A 15,000-nucleotide genomic window follows, 5' to 3' on the forward strand; every position below is an offset into this window, starting at 1 on the left:
TGTGTTTACTGACAAACAAGACGGTAGCGAAGGGGTGAGATGGGGGTGAGGTGATTGGTGATGTTGTTTTGGTGCTACTAGAGAGAGGGAGCGTGTGTGTGTTGGTTGTGATGGTAGTAATAATGGAGAGAGAGAGAGAGAGAGAGAGAGAGAGAGAGAGAGAGAGAGAGTACAGGTAACAAGGAACGTTTTAAAGTCAGAATATTTCGTGTAAACTTCAAAAGAAAATATTCCGTGAAGTTACATAAAGAATTAGCATAAGTCTTATATTTTTCCCCTCCCTCCTCTAACAATTCTCCGTACATAGTCGTAACTCCTTTCAGAAACCCTTTAACACTGCACCAGAACCTTAAGAAATCGTTTGAGTACGTACCTTGAACAGACGTCAATATAGCATAAGAAAAATACGCCTCTTCCACGGAAACACTAAATTACCCGCTGTTTCAATATGAGTCTGTGGTCAATATTCTGAAACACTTTTATCTTTCACCATCACTGCTTTCCAAAGGCTCTAGTTGAAAATATTCGCTTTTTTTGAGTATTTTTATGGTTCTGATGATAGATTGGGAAGAGTTCTAGTTAATTTAAAAGATAAACTGTCTTAAAATCCCAGCCAACTGTCTCTGTGGTCTTGAAAATTGTCGTAGTGATAAGGCAAGGCGTTTCTGAATACAGGCGCTAACTTTATGCATAGACTGACTAATATAGCCTGAGTAACTCCATCTAACCGAAGCACACTCTTGGTTATAAGAAAAAGGCCTGTATTCTGCCATGCTTTACCTTCACTACTATTTCCAAAGGCCACTGGGATAATAAGCTCAGTTCTCACGAGTGTTTCTCCCGTTAGTGATGTAAAATTCTTGTTAGCATTTCACTAGAACCATAAATACATTATTGAAAACGTGTAGCTTCAACTAGACCTTTTATTTCGTGGAGCGCAGAAGTGTTTCAAAAAATCGTCCAAACTCACACCTATATTCATGACTTTTATCCGCTTCAGTACTGGGACGCATTTTTACCATGAGTTTGTGTATGATGAGACGATTGTATTGACATTAGAAAAGTTCTATGGAGGTTAGAAAATTAATGGTCAATGTCTTCACCATTTTAATCCTTACATAAGTTTCTGAAGCTGCATAAAATCACCAAATAGTAAGAAGAATTAATAGAAAACTCGTCCTGGTACGGAAGGGGTTAATATAATGACAGGCCATATCAGTCCATACCTTCACGCCAACACATTACGCCCTTCCGTGTCGATGGGGCGTTTATTCATAGCTGCCCTTTCTTCCTCCCGGTAGCAGAGCCGAGGCGAGCTAAACAGTGGCAATGAACCTTCGTGTCCTTCGCTGGCTCACACTTACCCCGGGCTGGCCTTGGCACGCTACACCTCCCATGCAATGTCTCGAATGCCGACTCGTGTGCACGGAATGTTTTAACTTCCACACTGTATCCTTGTTTTGAATCGAGTATATTCCAGTTATGCAGAAGGAAGAGTGAGTATACATGCATAAACTATTACAAACACACAAACACACACACACACTTACAAATGGATAATTAGGAACGCTCAGGTAATATCAGTCACGCCACAATCATAATTATCATATCGACAAGGAGAGACAGAGAAACATAAATACGGAGATGTAAATGTAAACCGAGACCTGAAGACAAAGACAGAGAGAGAGAGAGAGAGAGAGAGAGAGAGAGAGAGAGAGAGAGAGAGAGAGAGAGAGAGAGAGAGAGAGAGAGAGAAACAAACATCTCCTACATCTTATTTATTTTTCTCTGGTATAAACACTGCCATTTATTATTATGCGTTTCTTTAAATTCCTTCATATATACCAACACCACACTTGCTCACTTCTCGGTATAGTATAAAGTTTTCCTAGTGAGCACAAGTGGTACAGGTGTGGCCACTCAGAGCTCTCCTTCCTCACCTGCGCGAGTATTCAGGCAGGTGTGTTAAGACGCGTGTTATCACTAGTTACATGTGGCCTTGTATTTCCCTGCGGGCTGAAGAATGTTCGTACAGTGTGTGTGTGTGTGTGTGTGTGTGTGTTTCGTTATGGAATATACGCTGAAGCATTGGCAATTTCTTTAATAGCTTTCGAAATTAGTTTTATTACTCATTCTACTCGTACTTCCGTCACTACTACCAGTATTAAAGCAGCAGCAGCAGAAACAACAACAACAACAACAACAACAACTACAATAGCAATTACTACCACAAACTACTACTACTACTACTACTACTACTACTACTACTACTACTACTACTACTACTACTACTACTACTACTACTGCTACTACTACTACTACTACCACTACCACTACCACCACCACCACCTACCACCACTACCACCACCACCACTACCACTGCCACCACCACTGCTGCTGCTGCTACCATTGTTATTGCCACCACCACCACTGCTGCTGCTACCACTACTACTACTACTACTACTACTACAACTACCACTACTACTACTACCACCACCACCACCACCACCACCACCACAACCACCTTATTCCTCCTTCTCGCTCTCCTCCTCCTCCTCCTCCTTTTCCTCCTCTTCCTCCTGACACATTTCTTTACGTGTTCGTTTATTGATACATATACTGGTTTATTGACACATTTCACTTCTTGCGAGGAAATCTGTTGCTTTGAGTGTCATCTCACAGCTGCACTACATATTTCTCTTTTATTTTATGTATTTCATTCATATCAATACCAGATTATTGAAAATAGTAACAGAAATAAGCAATCTTCCTTCCTGCATTAGTGGGACGTGATAATTTATTCAGTATCAGAATTCCAATGATAGAAAAACTGTCCGTCATTATAAATATCAGAGCGCGCGATGCAAAACTGTGGCTCATTCCATGTGTGGGAAGGACAAATAGACAGATATCCCGCCAGCCAGCCAGCCAGCCAGCCAGCCAGCGAACCAGACAGGGACCCAGACGGACAAACAGACAAGCAAGAGCAGACAACCTGATAAAGAATAAATAAACACAATAGGAATGATTCTTGTATAATGCAGACGTTTTATGTTATCCTGATTATTTATTTTTTCTTGTCCTTCTACCTCACTCGTTATTATCGTACAATTTAATTCTTGACTTTTTCTTTTAATATATTTTGCTGAAATTTGCAAAGGTTCGAGGCTTAATCTTTTATCAGCATCATTTCACGCATGGATGGTTCGGCGTTTCCGTCATTAAGTTGGTATAATAATTTCATTCACAGCTTTATCACAATTTTGCACTAATCCTCAAACCTATTTACTGATTACCATGAAGAATATTAACTAAAAAATAATCAACGTATGTATACTTCTATACTTCCATCATTATCAAATTATTTTACTCCTGCATTTCAGATAAATTCCTTGAATCACCAAATTTATATACATATCTTTCATTTATTCCCTTTTCCACACGTTCGCAAACCAATGTGCGTGTCAGTCAGTGAGGCGAGATTGGGAGTGGACTGGAGTGGTCATGCGTCTGGGTGGAGTGAACCTTGACCTTCCGAGGCGTAGGGGAAGGTGTAGGTGAATGGACACCCATGTAGGAAGGCGAGGGGTGAAAGGGTGGTGGTATTTAGGTGGGCGTATGCCGCACGTGTCATTAGGAAGGTGATGTAACAGTGGAAAGGACAGTGGGCCGTGTGTGGGCGAGGAAGGGTGGTGTGTGTGTGTGTGTGTGTGTGTGTGTGTGTGTGTGTGTGTGTGTGTGTGTGTGTGTGTGTGTGTGCAGTGGAAGTTCATTGGCTGTTCGTGTTCGGTCACCACGTTGGGTCAAGGTCGCGCCAGATCAATACTTCCTATCTACGTTTTACCTTTACTCTCTCTCTCTCTCTCTCTCTCTCTCTCTCTCTCTCTCTCTCTCTCTCTCTCTCGCTTCGTGTGTGTGTATGTGTACGTGTGTGTTTTTTTCTGATTTCCGCTAAACTTCCTTATCAGTGTCACCGTTCTTGATATTCAGAAGAGAGAGAGAGAGAGAGAGAGAGAGAGAGAGAGAGAGAGAGAGATAAGAGCAGGTGATGTCCCTAGTTGATGAGTGTGAAAGGGAAAACCCCCGAAGTTTGGACCTCTTGGCCACGCCCTGTATATCCACACACACACACACACACACACACACACACACACACACACACACACACACACACACACACACACACACACACACAATAAAAACACTCGTCACAATTAACATATCCCGTGAAAGAGAAAAACTAAGCATAAAAGTGCCCTTCATTTTATTTATTTTTTTTTTTTCAAGAGATAAATTGTGAGGATGTAAAACGAAGTAAAAATAGATCAAACAAGATAAATAAATCAAGCAAAACAAAACCACAACATCACACTATGAAAAAACATCAACACCTACAATAACAATAACAAAAATAACAAAACAAAACACTTGAACATTAAACAAGCAACAGATAGGGGGGAAAGTTATACTGTTATACTGTTATACGTTTTCGGAAGTTACCCAAATGCCAGGAGGGGGCGTGGCCATGTTTGGAATTCGGAATTAGTATTGTCCTTCAAATGACTTTGTCCCGGAACTGCTACTAGGTGGGCGAAACGCAGAGAGGGCCACGTGCTGTACGGTTCCAGTGACTGACTGACTGACTGAGAGAGAGAGAGAGAGAGAGAGAGAGAGGGAGAGGGTTAAACAGGTGGTGTCGTTCTTCCTCCTCATCTCAGGGGCGGGAATCACGTCCTTGTTTTCTTGTTGCTGCTTCGTGGTGAACAAGAACTACTACTGCCGGTGCTGCTTTGTTGCTTTGGCCTTGTGCGTCAAGGTGAGGTGGCAGGAAGAGGAGGAAGAGGAGGAGTTAAAGGAGGAGGAACAAGTAGAAGAAGAGGAAAAATCATATTACCCAAACTCTTATTACTTGTTTGTTTTTTGACGACTACTAACAATATTCAAGTGAGTGTTCATTGTCCTGCCATTTGAATAGCTCGCTGTATTTCACTATCTCCTACGTCTTTTCATACATTATATTTTGGTGTCTAGGTGGACATTTTTTCCTCTTCCTTCACTTCCTCACGTTCCCTCCGACAATGTCACACGCCACTCACTCACCCACTTTTCCGCATCCTTTAACATCACCGGGAAAACTGGACCCGGGTGGTAATCCCAGAGGGCACACGACTCCAGGGTCAGGCAGCCACTACGACGCAGCAGAGACGCCCCACCCGGTCCCACCCCTTCACCCAATGCCATGCTCCCTCTTCCCTCCCCACCTTCCTTGATGACACACCACCCTCTCCACACCCATCCAGCCCCCATCCCTCGGCTCCCGGTGCCACCCCAACCCTCCAAACGCCCACATGAATCGCCATCGCACTCCGTTCCTCTCTAGTCTTCGCAGTTGGTAGGGAAAAGGTGTTTATAGCGGCCAAGGAGGAAGAAAGCTGTGAAATGGTGGATGGTAATGATTAATATGAGTGTGTTATTAGAAAGGTGTGAAAGGGAAGGAGGATTATGGGCATTAAATGTGATTTGTACACACACACACACACACACACACACACACACACACATGCACGCACACTCACGCAGCACAGCACACTGTTTGTTTTTGTTCCTGCCGTCTATAAATAGCACAGCGTGTCCTATATTATTAGCATGTGTTTGTAAACGTTAAGGACAAGGCTGTGTGTGTGTGTGTGTGTGTGTGTGTGTGTGTGTCATGTCAGCGCTAAATGGCTCAGCAAACAGCAACGTGGCGTAGTTGACACAGTGCACATAAGATTATAATGATAAACATAGCATAGTGAAATTATGTCATATCTGATTACGATAAAAGTCTCTCTCTCTCTCTCTCTCTCTCTCTCTCTCTCTCTCTCTCTCTCTCTCTCTCTCTCTCTCTCTCTCTCATGACAACAACCACAACAATAACAACAATGACGCCTAAACAGGATCAGACTCGTTCTGCTAAAGTTTGACGTCACTGCCACGTTGCAACTGCGTCATAGATTTTCCCTGACGTCACACTTCCTTCTCTGACGTCACACGGGGATATGACGTCACACTCCTCGCTCTCCCCATCCTCTCCCCGCATCGGTGCCGGAAAACAACGGTGCCGTGGACGCATTCCTCTCCCTCCCCCTCTCAGAATCTTTCATTTCCGATCCGCTTTTTGTTATCTCGGCTTCACATATGAGGAATTTTGTTAGGCAACCACGATAAGTGTGAAGATTGATATGCTCTACTTAACCACAAACACGCAGGGCTATATTGATTTTTGTTTTCCCCTGGTGATATCTTGTTCTAAAGTGGGTGAAGTGTATTCCTAGCATGTCTGGAGGTTCTGCGCACCGTTTGGTTAAGTTACCCCCGTTAGAAAAGGAGAAACACAACCTTGATGCGCGTTTGTTTAGCTTACTAGGTGGAAAGAAGAGCAAGGCTGATGCGCTGTAACTGAGAGAGGGAGAAAGAGAGTGTATGTGTGTGTGTACGTATGTGTGTGTTTCGTGACGTTATTCCGTGCATTTTTTTTTTTCATTTTGCGTGTTATTTATGAGACAATGAGATCTGTTAAAAGCGATCCTGCTGATTTACGTACAAAAGCGGATGACTCTGGTTTGTGTGTGGCTGGTCACTCTCACTTCATTATTGCGGAGTTTCACCTTCACTGGTTGAGTTATGTGTTGTGCTTGTTCATCTTTCTTTCTCTCCCTCTTTCACTTTTGTTTTTACCCTTTGTTTTACCTTGTTGCCTCCTCTACTGTGCTGTTTGCGGGTTTGTTTTCAGTTCAGTTCAGTGTGTGTTAGTGTGTCTTTCACTCACACACACACACACACACACACATACATTTTTCCGCTCACTAACCTACTTATTTACTTCCTTTACCTGTTTTGCTCCCCATTTTCTTACCTTTCCTCCTCCTCCTCCTCCTCCTCCTCCTCCTCCTCCTCCGTCTCCTCCTCCTCCTCCTCCTCTACTCTCACCTTCAGCCACTTTCTTCAATAACTTTCACCTTCATCCTGCTTTACCGAATCATCCCGTTTCTCCGTCCTACATCCACCCACCTTCCACCACCACCACCACCACCAGCGCCTCCTCTCCTTTCGCCTCGTCAGTCCCACCCACGCGCCCATTCTCGCGCATCCGCCCCCGCCCATTTGCAGGTGTGTTAGACGCCCACGTTGCCTAATGGACTGACAGGTGTTCCTAGACGCCTACTACACACACACACACACACACACACACGTCGCCTCGCTGCGCCACCCTGCCGCCTCTCCCTTTAAATTTGGTGGTGGTGGTGGTGGTAGTGGAGGAGGCGTCTCGGGGTTACTGTAAATAGAGTAAAGTAAATAAATATAAGTTAATAAACAAAGATTTCCTGGAATTTAGGGTCGTTACGAAGGGATGTTATTTACTTCTCTTCTACCTCCTCCTCCTCCTATTCCTTGTTTTTTCTTCTCCTCTCCTTGCTTCTCTTTCTCCCGGTACCAAATAAAAAGATATAGATGTGAACGAATAACCAGTAAGTGAGGCACACAGTGACAGCGAATCTCTCTCTTTCTCTCTCTCTCTCTCTCTCTCTCTCTCTCTCTCTCTCTCTCTCTCTCTCTCTCTGATTGTCAGGCACCCAAATACCGCTGGTGCTTGTAATCAGAGAGAGAGAGAGAGAGAGAGAGAGAGAGAGAGAGAGAGAGAGAGAGAGAGAGAGACTCATTCAGGATTTGAGTCTATCGTTCACTTTATTCCTACTATACTAACCTACATAACTCAGGTGTGTGTGTGTGTGTGTGTGTGTGTGTGTGTGTGTGTGTGTGTGTGTGTGTGTGTGTGTGTGTGTTTAGGATTCCCACCTGTGTGACGGTTACAAGTGTTGCATTTATCGGGTCATGGCACACTTCTTACTCACGCTTATTTCACACACCCACCAACACATACACACACACACACACACACACACACACACACACACACACACACACACACACACAGACACACACACACACACACACACAGACACACACACACACGCGCGCGTGAACAGTCACCAGGCAGCACCTCATTCATGCCTTGAGTTCCACCAAAAAAATAATTTACACTGACTTTTCCTCTTGAGCTTCATGCATGTCTCCTGTTGCAAGCGGTCGTCCTTCATTAAACAAGCTCTTGTAATACGACCTGCATGAGAGAAGGTGTGATTAGTGACTGCATGGGAAACTATTTATCTTTTCCTCCTTTGTGTCAGTGGCGCTTGAAGATTTGTTGGTAGTACTTTCACTAATGTTAGAAAGAGTGAGAGAGTGAGTTACAGAGAGAGAGGCCGAGACAGAGAGACAGACTTGATACTTAGGGAAAAAAAAAAAATTAGCATTATTATTACTATCATTACGTTAAATTTTTCATTAGTCTACCTTGTCACTCATTACTCTGATTAATGTTTCTTGGTATTAGATTTTCAGGTCAAAAATGTGTTAATCCTTGGTGCTCGTTTTCTTTTTTATTTCAGCAGCAACAAGCCATAAGGTCATGATTACTCGTTCTATCCATCTTGACCAATATTACCTTCTTTTTCTCTCATATGGTCTATTTTTTTAAATGCCACATAAGCAATTAATTTTGTTCGCCTGTGTTTTTTTCAATTGATGAGACAGAGCGCCTGTTAACACATCTCTAGAGCTATGAGAACAGCACTTGTGATTCTGATAACTTTCACTTCAGCCTTTTAAATGTATTCGAGTGAGATACTTTTGTTTGAGAATGTAATCCCTGCCACTTAGGTTGAGATCCTCTTTGAAGTGAAGTGGTCAAGACAAGACGTTAAGAATTGTCATTGCAGCAATAAATATAAATGAGGGAGAACCTATCCTTGCATTTCCAATTGGTAGCTTTTTTTTTTTTTAGCACACAAAGGGAGTCTTTATTACATTAATACTCAAATACATGAATAGCATCTAAATATCTCGGTTGTGTAATTCCATATAGTCACTAGTATTCATTGGATCACCTAACGATTGTTTTTTGTCCTTCAGGATCTAGTATTGATTGTTCGTGTTATGGATGCAATACACTGCTTGCCTTGGAGTTATTCGTCTCGCATCTACTATTAAGTATAGCACTGATTCACATGGAGAATTCTTAAGTCCATATGGAGGCCGTTACTAGAGCAATTTAACATCAACTTACATTATAAATTGTAGCTGTTCGTGGTATTGATACAGTACTCCGTGAATCTTAAACCTATAAACCTCAAACTTTGGTAACTTAATTGCTGAGGCACGTGAGGAATCTGCAAGTTAAAAGAAGGTAAACAAGACCAACTTTTGCTTACTCCTTAAATTGCATGTGATCGCATTGCCGGTAGTCGCACAGCACAGCAGGAAGCTCAGCCAATATGTGTCTAATTTCGATTACGTAAAATACTCATCAACTTCGCTAATTTATAAGTTTAGTGAATAAAGTAAAGAAAGGTTATTTGTATTTACTCATATTGTGACTTCACAGCACAGATGCAGCATTACGTGTGTGGAGTTCAAGCTCATTTGATCATAACTTCTGTTACGTAAATCGTCAAAACACTTCGGGAATTCGGAAGTTAAGTGGAATGAGTAAACACTAGCAACTTTCGTTTACTTTTCTAAAGCGCCCCGGGGACTTCATCGCCGGAATTGTTTGTCGTGAGTCCACAAACACAGCACGCCAGCAAAGGTTGATTCTTCGTCTTCGTATTCACTACGTATAAAGAAACTACAATTTCTACCTTTTAATATTCCACCTGATGGAGTCCATTTCACTTGCTTTGTGGTAGCACTGGTTTTAACATGTGGTTCTGTATAATGAAGCCACAGCTACAAATCCAAGGAAGGAAGGAAGGAAGGTAATGCCACCCTGCTCAAGGAATTCGTCCTTCTGAAATATGTTGCTATCAGAATCTGAAAAGCTGACACGAAATCTTGATTAGCACTGCATGACTTTCGCATGTGGTCTCTCCCGGGTCAGGTGCTGCGTGACGGTATTTAGGTGAACTTAGCTTAACACCGTCAAAAGGAAATGTATGTTTTCTCACATTTATCAGGAGAAAAGCTCATTAATGCGTCCTAAAATGTAAATGTTGACCTTTATTTTGTTTATTTACTCAAATAAAAAAAGACAAATGTGAAAGTATCCTAAAACTCTAAGAGAAGATGTTTTTTACCGCCATTTATCAGAAAGACAGATTGTGAAAGTATCCCAAAACTACAAGACTGGATAAGGCGCTACAGTCACTGAACGCGCTAGACTGCTTGCTGTGTGTTGAGTCTCCACCCTGCAGAGGAGAGACTTGAAGCAGTGAAGCAGTGGAACAGTGAAGCAGTGGGTCAGGTACAATAGAACATGACTCCCTGGTGACATTAAAGACTGCATCGAGGGAACACCAAATATGCACCTGAGACTTGAGGCGAGAGCTCTCAGTGTGGCGCGCATGGAGGTCAGACACATAACCATTCACCGTGACTACCTCCTCTGCACACCCACGCCACTGGAGCCAAGGTGTGGGCGCCTTTGTGCTGGTGTCTGGCTGCTCCTTTCCTGGTGGTACGAGTTTGTTTTCTGAGCTGATAACCTCCATCCTAGCGCGGGTCATCTGTGCTTTACATGTATGATAATGGGATGCATCATGCTGGCTGAACTCTGAGGCGGTGTGGTCTCGTGCTAAGAGTGGCGGGAAGTGGCATGACTAAAAGATTGTGTGGGAGTCTGAAAGATGTTGTGGGTGTGAGAGGAAGACATACTGTGAAATTCGAAGGAAGGAGGAATATGTGAAGGAAAAGGGTGAGAGAAAAGAAGCAGAAAGTGTAACATGCAAAAGCGTAATTCTTAGTTTGTTACTCTTCAGTTGAATTTAATATAGCCACTATCAATATTCAAAACTTCACCATGCCTCTGATTATTAAATGCTCTACTTTATTATATCTTCACTATTCTACGCCTTCTCACTATGTCATTTACGTAACTGCTGTCAATAAACTAAACAAACTACTATCCTATTATCACCTTATTGCTTGTATTGCATTAGCATAAACATTACGACCAGCTGGCTATTTTAGTGCTAACGGAACATGAGGTTACTTAATATTCTTATTGCCTCATCGAGTATCTGTCCTTGATCATGAATACCACAACCTGCTACTGAACTGGTCCCTGCCGCTGCTTGCTGGAGTGTACAAATTTCTCTTCCTCAAACGTTCTTGTTCTACTATTTTCCATTACGGCAAACAGTGACGGTATTCTCAATGTCTACCTTTGATTGCTTTGACTGTTCTTAGGGGATGTTATTTCAGTACTGTTTCCTTGATTCTAGCAGTAATTCAGCAAGGAAACGTATCATTAACCCCTTCAATACTGGGACACATTTTTCCTTGAAGTTTGTGTATGATTAGACAAATTTATTGACGTTAGGAAAAGTACAGAAGGGCAGAAGATTAATGACAACAGACTTCACTATTTCATCCCACTACATAAGTTTCTAAAAATGTAGAAAATCACCAAATAATAACAAATAATATGGAAACGCGTCACGGTACTCAAGGGGTTAGAGATAAAAACAACAATGAAAACTCGACTTATTAATCCTTTGGGCTGTAAAAGAAACATATCTTCTGAAAATCCTAGGCACTGAAAAATACTGGAATCAGCCTTAGCCTTGGCGCCATTATCATCACCTTCTATGATTCCACCACAAGAAAATGATCTCTTCCATCTTACTTCTCCTCCTCCTCAAAATTCCCTTGTCATGGTCAGCTGTCCGTCTATTCCAGGCTGTCAGAAAAATTATCTCAACTCTCCTTGTACAATACGTTTCTGGGTTGTATTCTCAAACACTTCTGTGCTTCACATTCACTACTTAAAAAGGCTTTATCTAAATCTACACGAGTTTCTAAGGTGTTTTCTACGGTTCTAGAGACAGACTGACAAGTTTTTTACATTATTAACTGGAGAAACACTCTTGAATATCCCGCTAATTATCTCGGTGGCCTTGGAAAATAGTCGTGGTGAGAAAACAAAGCGTTTCCGAGTAAGGACCTTTATCTCCCCTTCCTTCACCTGCAGAGACTATGAACGTGCAGACTTCCAGGTGAATGCACTGAAGTGACTCGGATTTATAACGCTACCGGAAAGGAATAGGCAACTGATGCTCGTTATGCTGTGTTTATCATTAGCATTATTTGAGAGAAACTCGTAAGGATAGTAATAAATAAACCGTTTCATCCTTTCATAGAGTATCAAAGGGCAAGAGAGCGTATGCGTAGTAGGTAGAGGTGAATGTGGCTTGAAATTCATGTTTTGTTTTCAGTTTGTGTTGCTTGATTGGTATCTACGGTGGCGGCCAGGTGTGTGAGTTATCAGCACGTGATCAGTTACCGGGAGAAGGGATGTGTCGATACCCTCGCTCTCTGTCCACTTTGTAATTGCATTCAGGTGTTTTGCCGGTCATGCACCTCCAGTAATGCCTCTCCTCTCTTACATTTATTCATCTATTACTATTATTATTTCATTTAATTTTATTCTTTTATCATTTTATATATTTCATCGTTTCCATTTTCAGCGACAGATTTCTTAACCCCTTCATTATTGAAACGCATTTTTTACAACGAGTTTTGGTTGTGATTAGACGATTTTATTGACATTAAAAAGGGTCTATGGAGATCAGAAGAATAATCGCCACAGTCTTCATTATTTCAATCCCCACATAAGTTCCTGAAGTTGTACAAAATCGCTAAATGGTGAACAGAATTAATATAAAAACACGTCATGGTACTGAAGGGGTTAATTTGATGTTTATATTGATGTTATTATACAACATTTAGGAGTTATATATGGACATTCGCCTTTCCTAACGCTTTGACTCTTCTATTACTATTATCATTATTATTTATGATTTGCAGTGTTTGTCTTACCAGGTACTTATCGTATCGTGTCATCATCCTGTTTATACGTACGTAGATTTGATGCCTGTACAGTATGCGTGCTTATAACATGAAAGTGCTGTTATGTTGCTGTTTGATGTTACTACGTACTTTTGATTACCGTTAAATTACGTTAAATTATGACTCAGTTCGTGTCTTCATGATCCAGTGGCTTATAAATACGTATTGATGTATTCACTAGTTGTTTGTGACACGCATTTCACCAACCTCCCGTTTTCTTTCCCCTAAATATGAAAGATATCGAAAGGGACTCTAACATATTTTTCTCCGATGTTCGCGTCACTCTCCGGTGTCTTCTAATATAGAACACTGTGCTCCGGCGTGTCGGTTTAGATTGATTTCAGGATTCTTTGATGTATTGTGTACTTAACACTCACGAATTTCCCTTTAATGACAGCCCCTCTTGGGGCCGCTATTGCCTGCTGTGAGCGATGACACCCTGGGGACAAATCCATCTATCCTCTTATACAGTTTGGCTAGGGAGGTTTGGATTACCACAGAAGGGAGACTCACTGAGATGACGGAAGGTCGGGGAAGATCCTCTCGTGCTGTAAAATTAGAAGTTGATCACTGTGATGATTCCTGTAGTAGAAGTAGTAGTAGTAGTAGTAGTAGTAGTAATGTTGGTAGTAGTAGTAGTAGTAGTAGTAGTAGTAGTAGTAGTAGTAGTATAGAAGTAGTAGTGGTAATTTATTGACAAAATGACATTATAAGGAATTTTAGCTTATGTAGGTCAGTTGGTCTCAGTCTCCATATTTTCCTGGATATCTACATTCTGAAGAATAAAATAGAAAAGAAATTAAGCAACTTTTATGTAAAGTGTGACTTAATGAAACATCTCCAAACCCAACGGAGGAAAAATAAAGCGACAGACGAGAACAATTGGTACAGTACACCGCTGGATAGAATATGGGATGTCTCCTCTTCCTCTTCCTCCTCCTGTTGCCTCCTCTCACCATGAAAAATCTACGCCTTGTTATTCCATTCTTGTCCTGGTACCGCTGGCACCATCAATATGTTTTGGTGTGGTTGAAGAGAAACACTGGGGAAACTTCCCTGTGTTTATTGTAGGATACAAAATGTACTGGAGGCTTGGTAGCTTGGTAGCGAGTAGCTGTGAGGGAGGCTTGAGAAGTAGCCGGCGGCCAGAGAGACTTGTAGTCAGACCGGCTAGATGAAGCTTGTAGCGAGCGTGATGATGTAGAATTACAGTCTACACACTGGAGTGTGACTGTAGACAGTAGACTGTAGAACTAGACTGGCTCTGCAGGACAGTATAACCAGTCAGAGGCAAACGGATTGCCAGACGGAGCGAGAGCCTGTCCCTTAAGCTGCGTTAGGAACCAGACTGAATGCGGCATGTGGCGTCCCGTGTGGTGGACGAGTAACACTACCCATGGTCGCAGTACATCATACACAGAACAATACATTACTCCGCGTGTCAAAGTAGTCTGTCTATCATATTCTCGCTACGTTATAATGAAATCTACATAATGACTCTCCCTCCAACACACACATATTCATTACTGACAAGGGTTTTTTTTTTGTCTCCAATTTGTTTGTCCTCAATGAACCCTTCCTTTCGCATTAACTAGCTCATCAGCGCGCACCTCAGCGGCAGCCTTGTCATGTCACCTGCTGCGCGTCGCGGTGACCAAGGACGCTTCTCTTAAACATACTCATACATGCCTGATTCACCTGAAATGCTTCCTGTGTATTGATTGCCCAGTACTACGCATCGTCCTTTCTTGCGAGGACGGGAGCGTGCTAAAATGAGGAAAGAAATGGTCGTAGCTTTTTTTTCCTAGTGTTCTTAGTATTCTTCTTGTTCTTCTTTTATTATTGTTGATTTTTTTTACCGTTCTCTTTCCTTTGATAGTAATATAGGTGTTTGGTCACCTCTTAATGGCCTCTGCACATTGCAAGGACAAAGCAACAGTGACTGATAGTTGTAATAACTCTAACAATGGCCCAGCGACGCCTTGCCACCTGCTGATAGATCGTATGATGTCAGAGAGAGAGAGAGAGAGAGAGAGAGAGAGAGAGAGA

Source organism: Portunus trituberculatus, chromosome 14 (assembly GCF_017591435.1).
Source record: "Portunus trituberculatus isolate SZX2019 chromosome 14, ASM1759143v1, whole genome shotgun sequence".
Classification (NCBI taxonomy): domain Eukaryota; kingdom Metazoa; phylum Arthropoda; class Malacostraca; order Decapoda; family Portunidae; genus Portunus; species Portunus trituberculatus.